We start from the raw sequence: 18,722 nt of genomic DNA on the forward strand, positions 1-18,722 counted from the left end.
CCCACTCTGTGTAGCCATAGTTTCACCACTTTGCTCACAGTGCATGGGTAAAGTATTATTTTAGCTAATGCTGGTAGCTGGTCTTTCAGAGGCAGAGGATTTCATTTGCATTAAAGCATTAGTTATATACTTTGTGAGTAATCCTGTTTCTTCTCTAGTGTTGGGGAGTAAACAGAGAAAGGGTTGGTTGAATGGAGCATCTTGAAGTGGGCCCCTCGGCACCCCATGGTTGAATGGGGGAAGGGAAAGTCAAACATGACAGCTGTAGCTCCGAGGGTGCAGCTGCCACACAGGTCTGTCACCAGCCTAGAGATGAGAGCTTCTGAGGTACTTTGGGGCTTGCCACTCTCCTTAGTTTGTCACTAGTCCCCAGAGTAGTCCTTTGTGTACCTATTACACCCATCAACACTTTGAACTCTTCCCTCTTCATACACACACATGCGCACACACACACACACACACACACATTCATGCACATATCTGTAGAATGATGGCTGCACCTCATTTTTCTATGCTCACGATTCATTCATTTACTAGTCCACTGATTCTCTAATTCATTCACTGGTTTGTTTGCTTGGCCATTCACTCATTTATTTATTCCTTTGTAGCCGTTCATTCATTTATTTATGTCTTTGGGTATTAGCATTGAAAAGGTTCATACTCAGGGGTGATTCAATCCTAGGACAAAACGTTTCAGAGGGCCACCTGCATTTTCTCTTTACACCATTTCCTTTTCCGTGTCCCTCCAACTCAGACCTTAATTAGAACTGGTCCCCTTCTTTCCCTCATTTCTTTTGCCACATCACCTCTCCCATTTAGACACCTCTGATGGCCTTTGTTTAAGGAGGTTGCTCGCAGGTTTAGGAGGCTGGGGCTGGCCACATAGGAAGAACTCTGTGGACTGGTGGCAGGTGCAAGGTGGCACCAGGTAGCAAGAGAAGTCAACTAACAATCAATTGCAGAGAATACTGTAAATACTTAAGATCTCAACCCAGAAAGTTTCCAAAGTCTTCCTTTATCTTTTCAGTAATAGCTCTGTGGTATGACTTGGGAGAGCAGCACATGGGAAGGAAATGTTCTGGAGCCCAGACCCCACTGTCTGCCACTGTGCTCAAATGGGCAACAGGAACAATCAGGGATCCCCAACCTCCTGACAGGTGTTAGCCCATCACCCTTTCGCCCAGTCTGGAGCCTGTTTTCTTCACTTTTCTCTCCCCACAGAGCAGCCTTTCTGGTATACTGAGCTATGACCCAGCCACAGAGAGGTTCTCGAGCAGCACCTACCTTGTTCCTCAATTCTCTTCTCTCCCAGGCCTCATTTCTTGAATCTGGGCTTCTGTCTTTGAGCCTCTTTTCAGTAACCAGGCAGGTGTGCCTGTCTCCGCAGGAAAGGTGCCTCCTTTGGCCTTGCCAGTTCAGCTCCCAGGGATCAGAACTGCAAATATCCCCAGGGCTGACAGGCTCCCGGCTTGGTGTCCTGGATGTGATCCACCATGAATGGCCACCCCTGGGCCTCACACACCTGCTGGGCTGCTCAGGTGTCTCCCATGCTCTCAGGTTGTGCCTCACAAAACCGGAATTCCCTGTAACTGCAGCTGCTTGGTCCCCCCTCTCTTCCTTGAGTTTGACCCCTCGGGACAGAGAGATATGGCCCAGGCCTGCTACCTCCTCCCCTTGCATCCATCCGTGACTATTGCTGGCCCTGGCTGAATCCCACGGAGTGACACAGGCGACAGTCACGCGTGAATTAAAAGTCATGGCATTTGCTGTTCAGTGGATCCATGCCACAAAAAGAATAGCCAAACTTGAACGATCAGAGAAATTTCAAGGTCACGTGCCATCCTCTCTAAGTGAAATATTTCAAAGCGAAGACAACTAGCTGTGTAGTTTTTACTATTTCCAAATTTACATTGTGGAACATGACCATGAAAGTGTCCTTAGGGTATATGCTGTGCAGTTTCATTTTATGCTAAACCCCTTTATGATTATTTTGTATTTTTTTCAAAATCATTTTCAATTGTCTTCAAAGGACCTGCTTACTAGTAGGGTACCCTAGTGGAAAGAGTATTGGGCTGTGTCCTGGTCCAGTCTGTGGAATGTACTAGTTATCTGTTTGTTTTTTAATTGAAGTATAATTATCATAAAATATCCTCTTCATTTTAGGTGTATATCATAGTGATTTGATATTTTTATATGCTATGAAAGGACCCCCATGATAAGTCTATATTTCCTATGCTGACATTACATCCCTGTGATTCATTTCTTTTATAACTGAAAGTTTGTACCTCTTAAGACCCTTCACCAATTTTGCCCACCCCCTTCCACTCCCCACTCTGGTAACCAAGTTTCCTGTATCTATGAGTCTGTTTCTGTTTTGTTTTTTTGTTTTTTTGTTTTTAGATTTCACATATAGGTGAAATCATATGGCGTTTGTCTTTGTCTGACTTATTTCACATAGCGTAATATCCTCTATGTTCATCCATGTTGTCCCAAATGGCAAGATTTCATTTTTAATGACTAAGTAATATTACATTTTATATATATTTAATTTAATGTATATATACACACACACAGATATATCATATCTTCTTTAACCATTCATCTATCAGTGAGCACTTAGGTTGCCTCCATATCTTGGTTATTATAAATAATGCTGCAATGAACATAGAGGTGCATATATCTCTTTAGATTGGTGTTTTCATTTTCTTCGGATAAATACCCAGAAGTGGAACTGTGGGATCCTGTGGTAGTTTTATATTTTTAAATTTTTTATTAAGGTTTTGCATGAAAAACATTGTGGTTACTACATTTACCCATATTATCAAGTCCCCCCCACACCCCATTGCAGTCACTGTCCATCAGCGTAATAAGATGCCACAGAGCTGCTACTTGTCTTCTGTGTGCTACACTGTCTTCCTTGTGATCCTGCACACACCATGTGTGCCAATCATAATACCCATCAATTCCTTCTCCCTCCCTCCCTCCCTACCAACCTCCCCCACCCCTCCCCTTTGGTAACTGCTAGTCCCTTCTTGGAGTCTGTGAGTCTGCTGTTGTTTTGTTCCTTCAGTTTTGTTTTGTTGTTATACTCCACAAATGAGGGAAATCATTTGGTATTTGTCTTCGCCTGTCTTATTTCACTGAGCATAATACCCTCTAGCTCCATCCATGTTGTTGCAAATGGTAGGTTTTGTTTTCTTCTCATGGCTAAATAGTATTCCATTGTATATATGTACCACCTCTTCTTTATCCATTCATCTACTGATGGATACTTAGGTTGCTTTCATATCTTGACTATTGTAAATAGTGCTGTGATAAACATAGGGGTGCATATGTGTTTTTGAATCTGGGATCTTGTTTTCTTTGGGTAAATTCCTAGGAGTGGAATTTCTGGGTCAAATGGTATTTCTATTTTTAGTTTTTTGAGGAACTTCCATACTGCTTTCCACAATGGTTGAACTAGTTTACATTCCCAACAGCAGTGTAGGATAGTTCCCCTTTCTCCACATCCTTGCCAGCATTTGTTGTTCCTAGTCTTTTCAATGTTGGCCATCCTAACTGGTGTAAGGTGATATCTCATTGTGGTTTTAATTTACATTTCCCTGATAATTAGTGATGTGGAGCATCTTTTTATGTGCCTGTTGGCCATCTGAATTTCTTCTTTGGAGAAGTGTCTGTTCATATCCTCCGCCTATTTCTGAATAGGGTTATTTGCTTTTTTGGGTGTTGAGGCATGTCAGTTCTTTATATATTTTGGATGTTAACCCCTTGTCAGATATGTTGTTTATGAATATATTCTTGGTAGTTCTATTTTTAATTTTTTGAGAAAACTCCATACTGTTTCCCATAGTGGCTGCACCAATTTACATTCCCTCTAACAGTGTATGAAGGCTTCCTTTTCTCCACATCCTCGCCAACCCTTGAAATTTTTTATCTTTTTGTTACTAGTCAGTCTGATATGTGTGAGATGGTATCTCACTGCAGTTTTGATTTGCATTTTCCTGATGATCAGTGATGTTGAGCATCTTTTCATGTGCCTGTTGGCCATCTGTATATCTTCTTTGGAAAAATGTCCATTCTAGCCCTCTGCCCATTTTTTAACTGGATTGTTTGATTTTTTGATATTAAGTTGTATAAGTTCTTTATGTATTTTGGATATTAGTCCCTTACCAGATTTATGATTTGCAAATATGTTCTCCTTATTCATCAGGCTGCCTTTTCACACACACACATATAAAGAAGTTTGTTTCTTTGACGTTGTTACCAAAGACATTTACTGCAGGTTATTTATAAACTTTTCTGAAAATTGCCTTTATATTATAATTTTATTACAAACCATGTTGTGAAATAGGTTGAAAAGCATTATCATTTTCATTCTATGGATAATAAAACTGAGGTTAAGAACAAAGTAAACACAACCTTTTACCCAAGATATTGCTGATAAGTGGTAGAGTCAGGGTGAGGACCTAGCTCTCCTGCTTCCCTGGGTGGGCCTCTTCTGTTCTCGCCACTCAGGGCCTTTCTCTAATCAGCTCTAACAACCATGTCCTCCCTTTGTCTAATCTCTTCTGGTCAGGTCAAGTGAGTGCTCAAGTGCCAGGCAGAAAGAAGGGTGAGTAGCTGAGCATTAGGGGCTGGATGGAGGGCTGGGCTCTCCAGAGAAGTGGACCAAAGTTGAATTGCAGGGTTGGAGCATAGTTCAGGTATCAGGCCAGAAATCAACTACCAAAAGAATTTTTAAAAATTCTTAGTGTGTAAGTATGACAGGCAAAAACAGTATAAGCAGATCAGGATCAAACCCATTGCAGTGGGTCAGCTATAATATACGGGGATTGGATCAGGCACAGTGGTCTGGATTAAATTTCTGGGAAGGGGCCTGTTTATGCCGCTTTGAAGCCTTGGGGCCTGATTCAGAATCTGCCCTTACTCATCTCAAAGGCCCTTCACTCATTTAATCGGTTTGTGTGCATGTGTCAACACATACTTACTGAATGTTTACTATGAACCATGAGATGTGCTATGTGCTAGAGACACAACTGTGAATAAGCACCTATGTGGCTCCTATTCTCTTGAAATACACAGGCTAGTGCAGAGATCCACCCTGGGGCACTTTGGATTTTGTTGTAGGGGTAGCATGTTTAGTGTCATATCTGGCCTTTGCCCACAAGATACTAGTACCACCCCTCCAGTTGAGACAACCAAAAGTGCCTCCAGATACTGCCAAATATTCTCAGGGTAGAAGTAGGGGGTAGGAAGGGACAGACTGCCCAGGGCTCAGAACCTCTGGTCTAGCATTAATAATGCTTAACAATTACTAGACACTTACAACGTGCCAGGTGCACTGTTTGGCACAACCAGCCAAAAGGTAGGTATAAGGGAAACTCCTAAGCAGACCCTACAAAAACAGTTCTTCAGATTCTCCAAGGCTCTCTGTTTTGTCCATGACCCACAAGGACAATCCCAAGGGCACGTGAATATTTACCAAGGACTCTGGTTTGCCTGTGTGTTTCTGCTCCCACATGTTGAGTCATATGCTTACGAAAACAAATTGTCTTTGTTCTCAAACCTGTTTGTGCCTATTGTTCTTGTTATAATTGTGTAATTTGATTAAATAATACATACACTGATTAAATATGAGTGCGAAGAATTCTTCCTAAGAAAATTAAGTGGAATGCTTTGGAAAGATATAATTTTAAAAAACCCTCTCTGTTCAATTAGATATGGATAAGAATAATTGTAATGAGGTAGAAAAAAGTATAAAGATCTAGAAGATATTAGTTCTTGCTATACCTTAAAGAATGCCAAACTGAAAATTGTTGTCAATGCATATTGGCTCTGGATTAGGCAAGAAAAAAGATATAAACTATAGTTAGCTAAAGAAAAGGTCTATGTTCTACATGAAGATGTACAAATAAATGCATATTTACTTAAATGTATGTTTTAAGTTAAAAGAAAATGTTTGACATATATATGGCATTTTATGTTTCTCCATTTTAAATCAATTGTCACAGATCACCTTGCTTCAGATAAGTGGGATTCTCACGTATTACCCCAATTTTAGAGATGGAAAGTTGAAAATTGGAGAGGTACTTGTCTAGATGTACACATGTAGGAGATGGTGAACCAGGAATAAAGTTTAGGGGTGTCTGGCCGTAGTTCAAGCTTTTACCCATAATGTTATATATAAATCACCTTCCCCACCAAAGTTGCTCTTGAATACAGCCAAATGAAGATTTCTGTTCAATCAAGGACTCGTGGACAAGGTTACTAGGTAATAAATTAGGAGATGTTTACAATGACTAAAACCAACAAAAGATTCAATCTCTAGAATATACAAGTAATTCCTGTAACCAAAAAGGAAAAGAAATCAACCTCAACATAAAAATGGGCAAAGTATATAGCAGGCAGTTGCAGAAGAGGAATCCCCAAAGACTAATAAGCATTTGAAGAAATGATCAATAATTTTAGTGATCAGAGAAAAGAAATGTGAAACCACAAAGAGATACCACTCTATGCCTGTTAGATGAGTGGGCATTAGCTGGGTAATGCCACAAGGAGGCAGGATGGGAAGATATGGAAACCCCATGTGTGGCTAGGAAGAACCGAGATAGGAGCAGCCTCTCCAGGGAGCAATCTGGCCCCACCCAATGACCCAACAATTTCCCTCCTAGATGTATATCCCCAAGAAATCTTTACACAATTTTATTAGGGGACACGTTCTAGGATGTTCCATATAGCATCATGGGTTAGCCTGGGTCTTCCAAGAAACAGTTGCCAAGACATGGATTAAACTGATTAAATGTAAAAAGATTTTATTAGGGGAGAAAACTGGGAGGACTGGGGGGACTATCACACCCTGATGCAAGTCTGATCTCAAGTGAAGGAGAGAGAGAGAGAAGGGAGATTGCTGAAAGTGTCTTAGACTGCCATGTAGCCTAAGGAAGATTCCTCAAGTCCACCTGGAAGTCCTCAAGCCAAAATCAGCTGTGAGAGGAAGTGCATCTCACAGGTAAGGGCCTGCCTTAGTGTCCCTGTTGCATTTAATCACCTGCTGTGAGTAGCCCATAGGAAGCATGACCTTGGGTGAAATACAGAGATAGATTTCTAAGAACAGCGGCTGGGGCCTTGGGTCAATTACATTCTGTCTGGCTGGAGGTCTGTGAGGATACCACACTTTACTGGGGGTGCAAGGAGAGGAAGGCAGCCTGTGTGTCAATCATGGGGAGAATAAACAGGTAATATGTAGTGGACACACAACAGTGAGCAGTCAGAAACAAAGTGGATATACACCTAACAACATGGGTGGGTCTAAAAAAATCAATGTGCAGAGTGAGAAAGAGGAAACAAAATGAGATATACAATATGATAATATTTAATCTAAGAATACATGCAGACAAAACAAAGCAGTAACAGTCAATATACCGTGTATACATACAAACTAAAAGATGTTCATTAGCCCATTAGAACATTTGCTTGGGTTGGATATGGGGGTAAAAAAGAATACAAAAAGGCCTTACATGGGATCAATGAGTATAAAGAGTCTTGAACTGACTATAAGACTCAACTTTCCAACCCTTAGGACCTAAATAAACAAATCTACATGGTGGTATCACCTGCCCCCTAAATAAACCTGAATGCAGAAGCAGCCTCTTTGGAGTTCTTGAATAGCAACTATAGAAGTCTTTTGTCATGACAGCAGTAGCTTCCTGTACGGTAGAGGTCTAGCCCATCCCTGGCCCTTTAAATTCGGCTCATCCTGTCATTGCCTCATGTTGCAGCAAACAGTCCACAAGCAAGGGCTGCGCACAAGATAGCCCAGGAACTGAGGAACTGCCTCGGACCACCTGCCTACTTATTCTCTCTCAACACCTCCCTTCTGCTGACTTCAAGGTTTTCCATTCCTGCTCTGGTTCCCTGATTCCTTTCTTTTCTTGTAATAGCTGTATTGAAATTTAATTCACAGACCATACAATTTACCAATTTAAAGTGTCCAATTCAATGGCTTTTAGCATAGTCACAGAGTTAGGCAACCATTACCACAGTCAATTTTAGAACATTTTCATCACCTTAAAAAGAAACTCTACACTGCTTAGCTATCATTCCCCAATCCTTTCATGTGTCACCTCCTCCCCTATCTCTTCTCACCAGCTCTAGGCAACTAAAGCTTTCTGTCTTGATGGATTTGACTACTCTGGACATTTTCTATAAATGGAATTGTACAATATATGGTCCTCTGTGTCTGGTTCTTTCATGCAACATAGTGTTTTCGAGGCTCATCCATGTTATAGCATGCATCAGAGCTTTATCCCTTTTTATTGCTAAATAATATTCCATTGCATGAATATACTATCTTTTTGCTTATTCTTTCTTTAGTTGGTGAACACCTGGGTTGTTTCCACTTTTTGGTGGTTATGAGTCATCCTGCAATGACATTTGTTTATAAGTTGTTTTGTAGACATGATTTCATTTCTCTTGGGTATACACCTAGGAGTAGAATTGCTGGGTCATGTGGTAACTCTATGCTTACCTATTGAGTTGCTGCACATTGTTTTTCAAAGCAGCTGCATCATTTTATACTCCCACTAGCAGTGTATGAGGATTCCTATTTTTCCACATCCTCATTAATGCTTGTTATCATCTGTCTTTTTCATTATGTCCCCTAGTTCTTGTTGTTGGCTCCTGGCTCCCCCTGGGCTCACTGACCTTAGATGTCCTGCACTTTCTTGATTTCAGGGACCTTCTGGGTTTCCTGTAAAAGGCATTTTCCATCCCACTGGTAGAATTGGACTTTGGCCTCCCCCACTAAGGGGCAGAGGTAGCAGATAGTGGGGTTCTCAGATTCTACTCCCAAAATAAGAGTAGAGAAAGAGGAAAATTGAATGTGACTGACAGCAACTGTAGCCCTTTTCTTTTTTTTTTTGCTCTAGTTTCTGGACTGACAAGTTGAGGGGTCCAAAAGGGGCTGATCTGGGGACAGCAGCCATTCTGGAATTCCAACCTGAGAGAGACAAGGATGACAGCATGGCCAGTGCAACCACCAGTTTAGATGCAGAGTCCCATTTCCGCTATTATTTTCATTTTCTGCAAATGCAAAGACAAGGGAGGGGGGAGGTCAGTATTAAGAATGGCAGTAACTAATAAGCAACTGTTTTCACTGACAGTAACTTACAATTGATAATGTTAATTGTTCTTCTTATCAATGACTTATCTTTCACGGCTAGCTTATTTAGAAACAACTGTTGACATTTGTACCATTTCTGTGTGTTCCAGGGTGAAGAGTCCTAGTTCAGGGTGAAACAGATTTCAAGATTATCCAAAAAAAAAAGAGGAAAAACAGCCATAAAAGTCATGGATTATGTTTCTGTTTAACCCTCTATTCTTAGGATCACTTAAATAGACAGTTTCTGACTTGGAAAATTGACTTGGATTTGGATTTCTCAAGCATATTTCAATTTCATCTTAGGGAAGCAGGTTCAGTGAGTACATTTTCTTTCAGTAATAGTTCCATCCACAGCAGAAGCCTTTACTTAACAACCGTTTAGACCCAGGAATAAATTAAATCAATTAACTAGGCCAGTGTTTTCTCCCTTTATATGGTCATTAACCAAATTTCTAGTTTTTATTGTTAACACAGATAACCATGTTTAAAGATAACCTAGACATACTGTTTATCATTTTTCTTTTGATGGGCATGACTAGGAAATACATTCTCAACCTATTTAGCTTTGCAGAATTCAAGTATAAACTTTAAAACATCAACTCTGTTGAGGTGAAATTCACTTACACTTAAATACGCCCACTTTAAGGGTACTAATCAATGAGTTATACACCTGTGTAATTACTACCATAATGAAGATATAGAGCACTTACATTACCCTTTCCTCCTGCCCTTTGTTGTCAATCCCCACCCACTTTCTGGCCTCAGGGGAACACTAATTTTTTTCCATCGTTACATTAGTTTTGCCATTTTGTAAATTTAATGCTAAATGGAACCAAATGGTTTTTTGAGATTCATCCATGTTATTATATGTATCAGTTGTTCATGCCTTTGACTGTTTGACAATATTCCTTGTATAATTGTACCACAATAATCAAGTTTATTCTAGGAATCAAAGGTTGGGTAAACACTGAAATTACCATATTGCTAGGATAAAGGTGAAAAACCATATGATCGTTCAATCTGTGGAGAAAAGGTATTTGAGAAAATCCAACACCCAAGGAAGAAAGACACAATGCCATTGTTGACCTGGTCTTTTGGAAGTCATATATAGTAATTTCCACTAGAATCTATTCATTAGAAGTTACTAGCTATGGTCCACATTCAAAGGGAGGAGAATTTGGCTCCACTCTTTGAAAGGAAGATTATCAGAGAAATTGTGAATATATTTCAAAACCAACACTACGGTAAGAGATGAGATGCTTTCCCCCAGGAATATCAGGAACAAGGAAGGGTATGTTCCTTGTTCAACACTTTTATTCAACATTTTCCTGAAAGTCCTAAACATTGCAATAGAGCAAGAAAAAGAACAAGATATATGGATCAGAAAGGCAGAAGTAAAACTGTATTTGCAGGTGACATGTTTGTGAACATAGGAAATCCCAAGGAGTCTCCAGAAAAGCTACTAAAAAAACAAGTAAGTTAGCAAAGTTATGGGATACAAGATCAGTATACAAAATTTAATTAAATTTCTATATACTAGCAAGAGTAAAATGAAATTTTTTAAATGTCACTTAAAATACAGAAAATACTTAGAGACAAGCTTAAGAAAAGGTGTGTAAAACCTGTACACTGAAAACTATAAAACACTGCTGATAGAAAGTAAATAAAACCTAAAAAAATAGATATGTCATGTTTGAGGAATGGAAGTCTCACTGTTGTTTAGATGCCAAATTGACCTATAGATTCAACACAGACTCAATCAAAATACTGGCAGACATTTTTTAAGAAATTGATGAACTCATTCTAAAATTCATATGGAAATAACAAAGGATGTTGAATAGCCAAAATAATTTTCAAAAGGGACAAAGGTGAAGGGACTATGCTATCTGATAGCAAGATTTATTATAAATCTACTAAGTCATCAAGATAGTGTGGAATTTTCTTAAGGATATATAGAATAATGAAACAAAATATGGAGCCCAAAATAGGCAGTGTATATATAATGTAATATACATAAATATAAATATATATATTACTTGGTTCAGATGATTTTTGACAAAGGGGCCAAATTATTTCAATGGAGAAAGCTTTTCAACAAATGGTGCTGGGGCAACCATGTATCTTAATGTAAAAAAAATGAACTTCGACCCCTAACTCCCACCATACATAAAAATTAACTCAAAATAGATCATAGAACTAAATGTTAAAGCTATAACATAGCTTGAAAAAAAGATATTGGAGAAAATCTTTGAAAACATAGGCAAAAATTTCGTAGGCTACAAAAAATTACATACAACCACAAAAGAAAAAAATGGATACATTGGACTTCATCAAAATTTAAATCTTCTGTTCTTCAAGCATAAATGTAACCAAGAAAATACCAGGGATCAGGCTGGAGAAGATGGGGTGTAAAAGGTAGTGGCCAGGTAGTCAGCAAATGAGAGTGCGCGTTAGTGAATGTAGCGTGAGTGAGTGCTGGGGTTCTCAGAGAGTGGAAAACTCTGGCTTCCCTTCAGAGGAGCAGGGACATGGGCCTCACCTCTTGACCCTGAAGTTTGTGCAGTTTGAAAGAATGGTGTCCTGGGGGAATCGGGGAAAGGAGGCAGGTTTTAGTTAAAGGTGGAGGGAAATGCTTGAGGAGGTGGTTCAGGATGTAGGCAGTGTACTGATCACAGAGGACCTGTATGATTTGGGGGGCTTGGTGGAAGGGTTTGAGAGGACAGTGAGACATGTTAAGAAGAGGTCATGAGGACAGAAGATGAGAGAGACTTAGGTTTTGGGCCATGGCTTCAGGAAAGCGAAGACTCAAGGCCAGGAAGACTTTTTCCCCCAGTCTCCTGAAGCAGTGCTCTTCAGATTTTTTACTTGAATACTTTCACAAAAGAATGTTGAAAAACCCTTTTACTATTTTTTGCTTTTATTAAAATATAAATTTTATAAGGTATACAAATGTTAAGTGTACTTCTCAGTAAACTTTCCATATTTATACACTCACATTACTGCCACCAAGATCAAGGTGTAGAACATTTCCAGTACCTTAACAGGCTCCCGTGTGTCTCCCTGCTGATACCTACCCATAGGTAGCCACTATTCTGACTTCTTTCATGATCATCTCATATTGCTAAATTAACATGTAGGTTTTTCTATTATAAATCTAAAGGCTCAGAAAGGATGTCATTTCTGACATATTATATATTGTATGCTGGCCTGCAGATTTAACCAATTAGTTTATGGAAATATCTGCCTATGTAATCTAAATGGCAAAACCAGTCCCATTGTCAAACCAATGAGCCAGATAGAAGTTTCAGTCTGAAGAAGTCTGCCTTCTTTTATCAATTCATATAAAAGCATTCATATGTCTCCCTGTGGTCAATTTACCTTACTTGAAGATTCTAATGTTGAGACCTATAGATGGGTTCACAGGGCTTAGAGACTTGCAAGAGTTTGTCACCTGCAGGAAACAAGGCGCGGCTGCTTTAATATTTTCATGCAGCTCCTTTACTTTGCACTCAGGGAGCTGCCTTACAGTTCCTCCCCACAGGAGAGAGCCACACTTTTTCAAATTGTCCCTTGTTAGGTGCCTTTACATTTTTAAAAGCCAGGGATGTATATTTGGGATCTGGGAGATGGATAATTGTGAAAGGGGGGTGGGAAAGAATTGGAAGCCTGTGGCAGACCAAATTTAGGAAAGAGTACAAATGGAAACTGAAGATATGGAACCAATCAGCTTAAAGAGCCTGCGTCTGCTCCACCCTGGGAAGACAACCTGCACCCTTAGGGCAGGTTTTCTCCATCTCAGCACTATTGACATTTGGGTCATTTAATTCTTTGTTGTGGGGGCTGTCCAGTGCCCTGTAGGATATTTAGCAACATCCTTGATCTCTGCTTACTAAACGCTGGTAACAACCCCCACACCCCAGTTGTGACAACCAAAAATGTCTCCAGACATTGCCAAACGTTCCTTGGGGGCAAAATTGCCTCTGGATGAGAGCCACTTCCCTAGGGTGTTCCAGTTTGAAGACTGCTGCCCTGGGAGATACTAGTTTCACAGAACTCATCTGCAACCTGGAAAGAGGGACTCAGTTTTCCTTCTTTTCCTAGTCCCCAGAAGTTGAACTTGAATCTCATTTCCCAATAGGCTGTGTGATAGCAGGAGTGGGGAATCTGGGTGTATGAGTCAAGTGGTTCTTCTTGCAGGGGTAAGCAGAGTGGGTGAGCAGTGGTGCTCACCCTTGCTTCTAGCTTTCAGCACTAAAGAGAGGGTAGGGACCCTCTGTAAATGTGGTTTGATGACATCATCAGAGATGTCCCTTAGGGGCCCCAAGAAATCACTGAAAATGGCTTTGGAGGACTAGGGATCTCCTAACAGAGAAGGGCAAGTGCTAGAAAAACTTTTTCACACTTAAAAAAAGCCATTAAAAAAAACCCCATTCAAGTATGGTCTAGGGCAGTTGTATTCAAAGTGTGGATCCATGAGTTGTTACTGGTCTCTGGCTAGAAAAGGAGCCTGTGCCAAAATATCAGTCAACGTACTGCTTCCTTCATTGAGAATGTCTTGCTATGAAAAAAAGTCAGCTGAATTCAGTGCTTGATGACTTTAGTACACAGTGACATAGTTCATTCACTTTCTGGCTCTGGTTCCTTAACATGTCACTGCAGCAGCCCATACTTTGAGAAACTAATAGAGAGTCATGAAATCAATTTTGGGAATTGCAACATTTGCTTTAAAAAAGTATAATGATATAGAATAATATTAGAGTGCGCACTACTTAGAAAGAGTATTATTTTATGATACTTTTTTAAGTTATATGTATGTATGTATACAGCATACACACACGTGTACTGAGTCACAATGTAAAACTGTATTTCTAATTGTGGATAATGGTCAGAAAAGCTTGGAAAACACTGGTCTAGAGCACTGATTTCCAGATCTTTCTTGGCTATATATCAGCAGCAGATACTGTCAATGCTTGATCATATTCCTCAGTCTACCCTGGAGTCACCTTCACACAGCATCTATAAACACTTGATTCCTACAACTCACTAAGAGTATTCTCTGTCTGAGACAGTGGACTTGGCCCTCCTGAATGGCAGGCCAAAAGTGCCTGGGAGGTAATGCCAGCAGTAACCTTCAGTGGGAATGGGAATTGGTGGATAAAATTCCAGCTTCCTCACCCCTCAGTGGGACAGTTCTAAGTATTACACACTATTTCTTAGAGGGTTATAACACAGACTGAAAAGAAGAAATTGACAGATACACTTTCTAATCTTAGATTTCATAAATAAAGAGTGATGATGAGTCCTCTAAACTCAACATATGTAATGTCAGATCATGCTATTGATTAGATGATATTAAGCTCAGAATCAGCTCCAAGATTCCTTATCAATGTTTGCCTCTAATTAACAGGGGATTTTTTTGTTTGTTTTTAGGTTTCATTTCCCAGTTGGCAAGTATGTCAAGATTCTAGCCTAGGTTCCCTCAAAAATAGAGCCTGAGGCAAGGATTAAGTGATTATGTATTTGGGAGTATTTGGGAGATGCAAAAGCAAGGCAGCAAGAGTGAGGAAAAAAAGAAATTAAACAGGGAAGGATGGGAAGCTACGCAAGGTGACGCATAACTACACTGGCCATCGTTTGTCACAAAGTCCCAGGAACCAAGCAGGTCACTCTGCAGTTACATTACTCCGCCACACTGGATATTTCAGGACAGGCTGTGTGGAGAAACAGTGCTCCAGAGTCATCCATTCAAGGGAGGGAGGAGAGGAATTTAAGTGCCTGGCAACCTCAGTCTTCTAAGTCTCCATTCGTAGAAATTTGTCTCAAAAAGAATAAAAACCTTCACATTTCTGGCTTTACCATCCAATTCCTCCAGCAGTCACTCAAAAAGCCAGATTCCACACTCTGCAGCTGGTGTGTTGTCTGAGTGCAGAAGTGGTGGAATAACTGGACTCCAGCATGTGGCTGCCTACATCCTCATCCATGGTGGGGGTTGTCAGTCTGACAGGCAGGTCAGGTGGAAATAATCTGAAGGGATACACAATATGGATCAAACATATCCCCCTAAAATTCTTCTGTTGAAGTCCTAATTACCCAGTGCCTCACAGGGTGGCTGTGTTTGGAGATAGGGCTTTGAAAGACATGATAAATTAAAATGAGGCCTCTTTAGGGTGGAGTCTAGTCCAATCTGACAGATGTCTTTGCAACAAGAGGAAATTTGGGCACACACCGACACCAGGGAAACATGCGCCCTGGGGAAAGGCCATGTGAGGACATGACAAGAAAATGGTCACATGCAAGCCAGGGGCAGAGGCCTCAGGAGAACCCTAACCTGCTGACACCTAGGTCTCAGACTCCCAATCTTCAGAGCTGTGAGAAAATAGCTTTCTGTTATTTAAGCCACCCATTCTGTGGCACTTTATTACGGCAGCCCTAGAAAACTTACATGGCATGTGAGATGTTTATGATACAATCATTTCCTAAAGTTCCTTCTTTTGATATAGAAAAGCTCTCCCAAAGGATAGGCATGTTGTTGTACAACTTTGACAAGCTTTGATAATTTTGGAGAGAAATCCACTCAGTGGTGGGATGGATTAATTTATGGGTAAAATGTAAAAGTTGGGGTGAAAGTATTTCAAAAGCTGAAATACCAGTTTGTGAGTGAGGAAAACTGTTTTGGACTGTAGATTTGTAATGAATCCCCTTACAGATCCCAGCACAGTGATGTCCCTTTCTCTTCCAGATGGAAGGCCAGGTGAAGCCAGTGTGGCCAGTATGGGGCTTGTGTGGACCAGGAAAAATTTGCAGTTATGGGTGAGTAGAGGTTCCAGAGCAAATGTTGAGTGTGAAAGCTACAGAAGCATGTTTCGCGAGTCATGTGTGTAAGGGGGCCCTGAGGGACATTATTCTGTAGTGTGACATCAAGGGAGTATGGTATCTGAGACAAAGGAGGGAAAAGGGCCCGCAGCAGGTCAGAGAAGGTAAGCAGTAAGGCTGCCTGACTGTACAGTATAGCTAGAGGGCTGGTGGCTGTGGTTGAACTTCTTGGTACATGTATTATGCGGTCAGTGGTCCAACCAAAGGCCAGGGATGGAAATGATTTGTAAATGGATTAATAAGTGAATGAATGCTGCCTCCATAACATCCTTCCTAATGATGCATTAGGATGCATTGCCTATTATTATCATTGTATACGTAGGGTCATTTCTCTCCAGGAAAGTAGCTACAATTGAACTAGACTGATTCCTTCACTAACACATATTTACTGAGTGTGCACGTACTATATGCCAAGTGGTGTGCTAGGCCAAGTAAGTGTATGCAAAGGAGGGACTGGGATGGACATTAGTCTGGGTGTGTCAGCTTTCCATCTCTTAAGTACTGTATAATTCAGATTATTTTCCCTAAATGTATTATTGTTACAATATGTTGATCAATCGTAGAATAGTAAATCATTTTTTATAATTAGAGTTAATGAGATATAAGAAGAAATCTATACAGTATATTTTAAAAAATAGATATTGAAATAAAGGGAATATAATAAGCTCTTAGGTCACATCTAATTCATGTTAACTCTTCCTGCTTTATGTATATTTTAGTTAAAGATTAAGTATGTTATGAAAGATGGAGTATTTATGTCCTTGTTGGGATTTTCTGATATAAGAGACAGTATGTTGCACCGTGAAGGTAGTGAGAGGGAGAGCAATTTTCAATTAGTGGCTTTCTTTTGACTCTCTCTTGCCCATTGTCAAAGAATGCATTGCTCTTGAAGGAAGGTTCTGAAAAAAGCAAAGAAAAGAAGCCAGCACTGATAGGAAATACTAAACATAACTTAAATTTAAGCAATAGTTTTCAACTAGTTTCAATACTCATCTTCAGCCATGTCTTTGAGAGGAAACTAAATTGTTTTCCAGAGACATACTACATTTCTATGAAAACTAGATAATAATCCTTATGTGATTTCATTTTATAATATTTTTCCACTTCCTATTAAAAATAAAATGAAAAGCTGACTCCTGGACTGATTATTTTGGGCAGCAGATGACTTAAATCATCAAATACATAAGAAAAGTTTGAACACAAATGAAATTAATGGAGTATTTCTGATTTTTTACTCATAATTCTTTTTTTGTTCCCAAGCGAATACCAAAGTCAACATATACATGTACATATTTACCAAAGGAAAACTGCCTTTTTCATATTCTTTGTGATATTAATAACACCAGTTTTAGCTACACATATTACATTGAATAATAATAAACTAAGTAACGAGGAACTGCACATTGATTGCTATTGTTTTCATAACTTATTATAAAATGAATAAGTTAATTCTATTAGCTCTTACACCATGTAATCTTGAATTGTCTGCTTTTAGTAATCTATCTTGTAGAGTACATGGTTTGTAATTTTTCCCAATGATTTTTAATATACTTCAAAGTAAGATTTAACATGCTAATTAGAATTGAGAAATGAAGTCAGCCTTTTTCTGAAAGAAAGCAAATCTGACCTGGCAGTTTGTTTTGACAAACAGGAGAGTCTTAACTAGTTGGGTTATATGTCAGAACTTTCCCACAACCCAAAAGGGCTAAACCTGCAGCTCCAAGGTTTTGACAAAAATATATTTAAAATATGTTGTCAAGAAAAAATAATTTTACTTAAAAATATTGTATTGGCAAAAAAGTATTAAAATTAAGAATACTTCAATTTTCTCTCCCTTTTCTGAGTGTGTTGGTCTAATCAGGTGCCTCTAAGTGACAAATATTACTGGTACAATTAATAGTCATTTGATAAGTCTTGGCAAAGTCTTTGTGGTATTCTTCATAAAAATTGAAGTGGATTATAATGAAGGACTATAAAGTCTGGGTGACAAAATCCTCTAGCCTCAGGTAGCTTTTAATTACTTGCTTTCAATGAAATTGAAGATCATCAATAATGGTGTAAGACCATGAAAAAAAGTTTGATAGATCACTACTTGGTATATTATTAAGGAGTTCAAAGAATTGAGTGATGGTTTAATAACAAGAACTTCCCATTCTTATCCACTTATTGTATGAATATGGTTTCTCAGACCTTAATTCTATATAAATAAAGGATGTGAATAGAATTGATGTTAAACTTATTCTCATTCTAACATTAAGTAAAATTCATCCACAGATATATGAACTAATTTAAAAAGGTCCCATTAATTGATTTCCAATGCAATTTTGATTTTTGTTCAACCAGCTTAATCAAAATTTGTAATACATGTGTATTATTTTAATCAATTGGGAATAATAATTACAAAGATAATCTAGAGGAGAATTATTAATTTTGAGTGTCAATTTATAGGGATATTTTTGTTGCAGAGAAAGAAGGTAGGGTATCAACAAAATATTTCTAGACAGAAAGCATTTTACACTGGGATAAAATTCTTTGGAGGAAATAGAATAGGAATATGAGTTCAAGGAGAAAAAGGAATCATGCAAAATTTCCTACTGTTAAAGGAGAAACATACTCATTTTTGTAAAGAATAATGCACATATCAAATCACTATGGTATTTAGATTTCACTGCATACATTTTAAAGTATT

The sequence above is a fragment of the Manis pentadactyla genome, chromosome 2, assembly GCF_030020395.1.
Source record: "Manis pentadactyla isolate mManPen7 chromosome 2, mManPen7.hap1, whole genome shotgun sequence".
Classification (NCBI taxonomy): Eukaryota; Metazoa; Chordata; class Mammalia; order Pholidota; family Manidae; genus Manis; species Manis pentadactyla.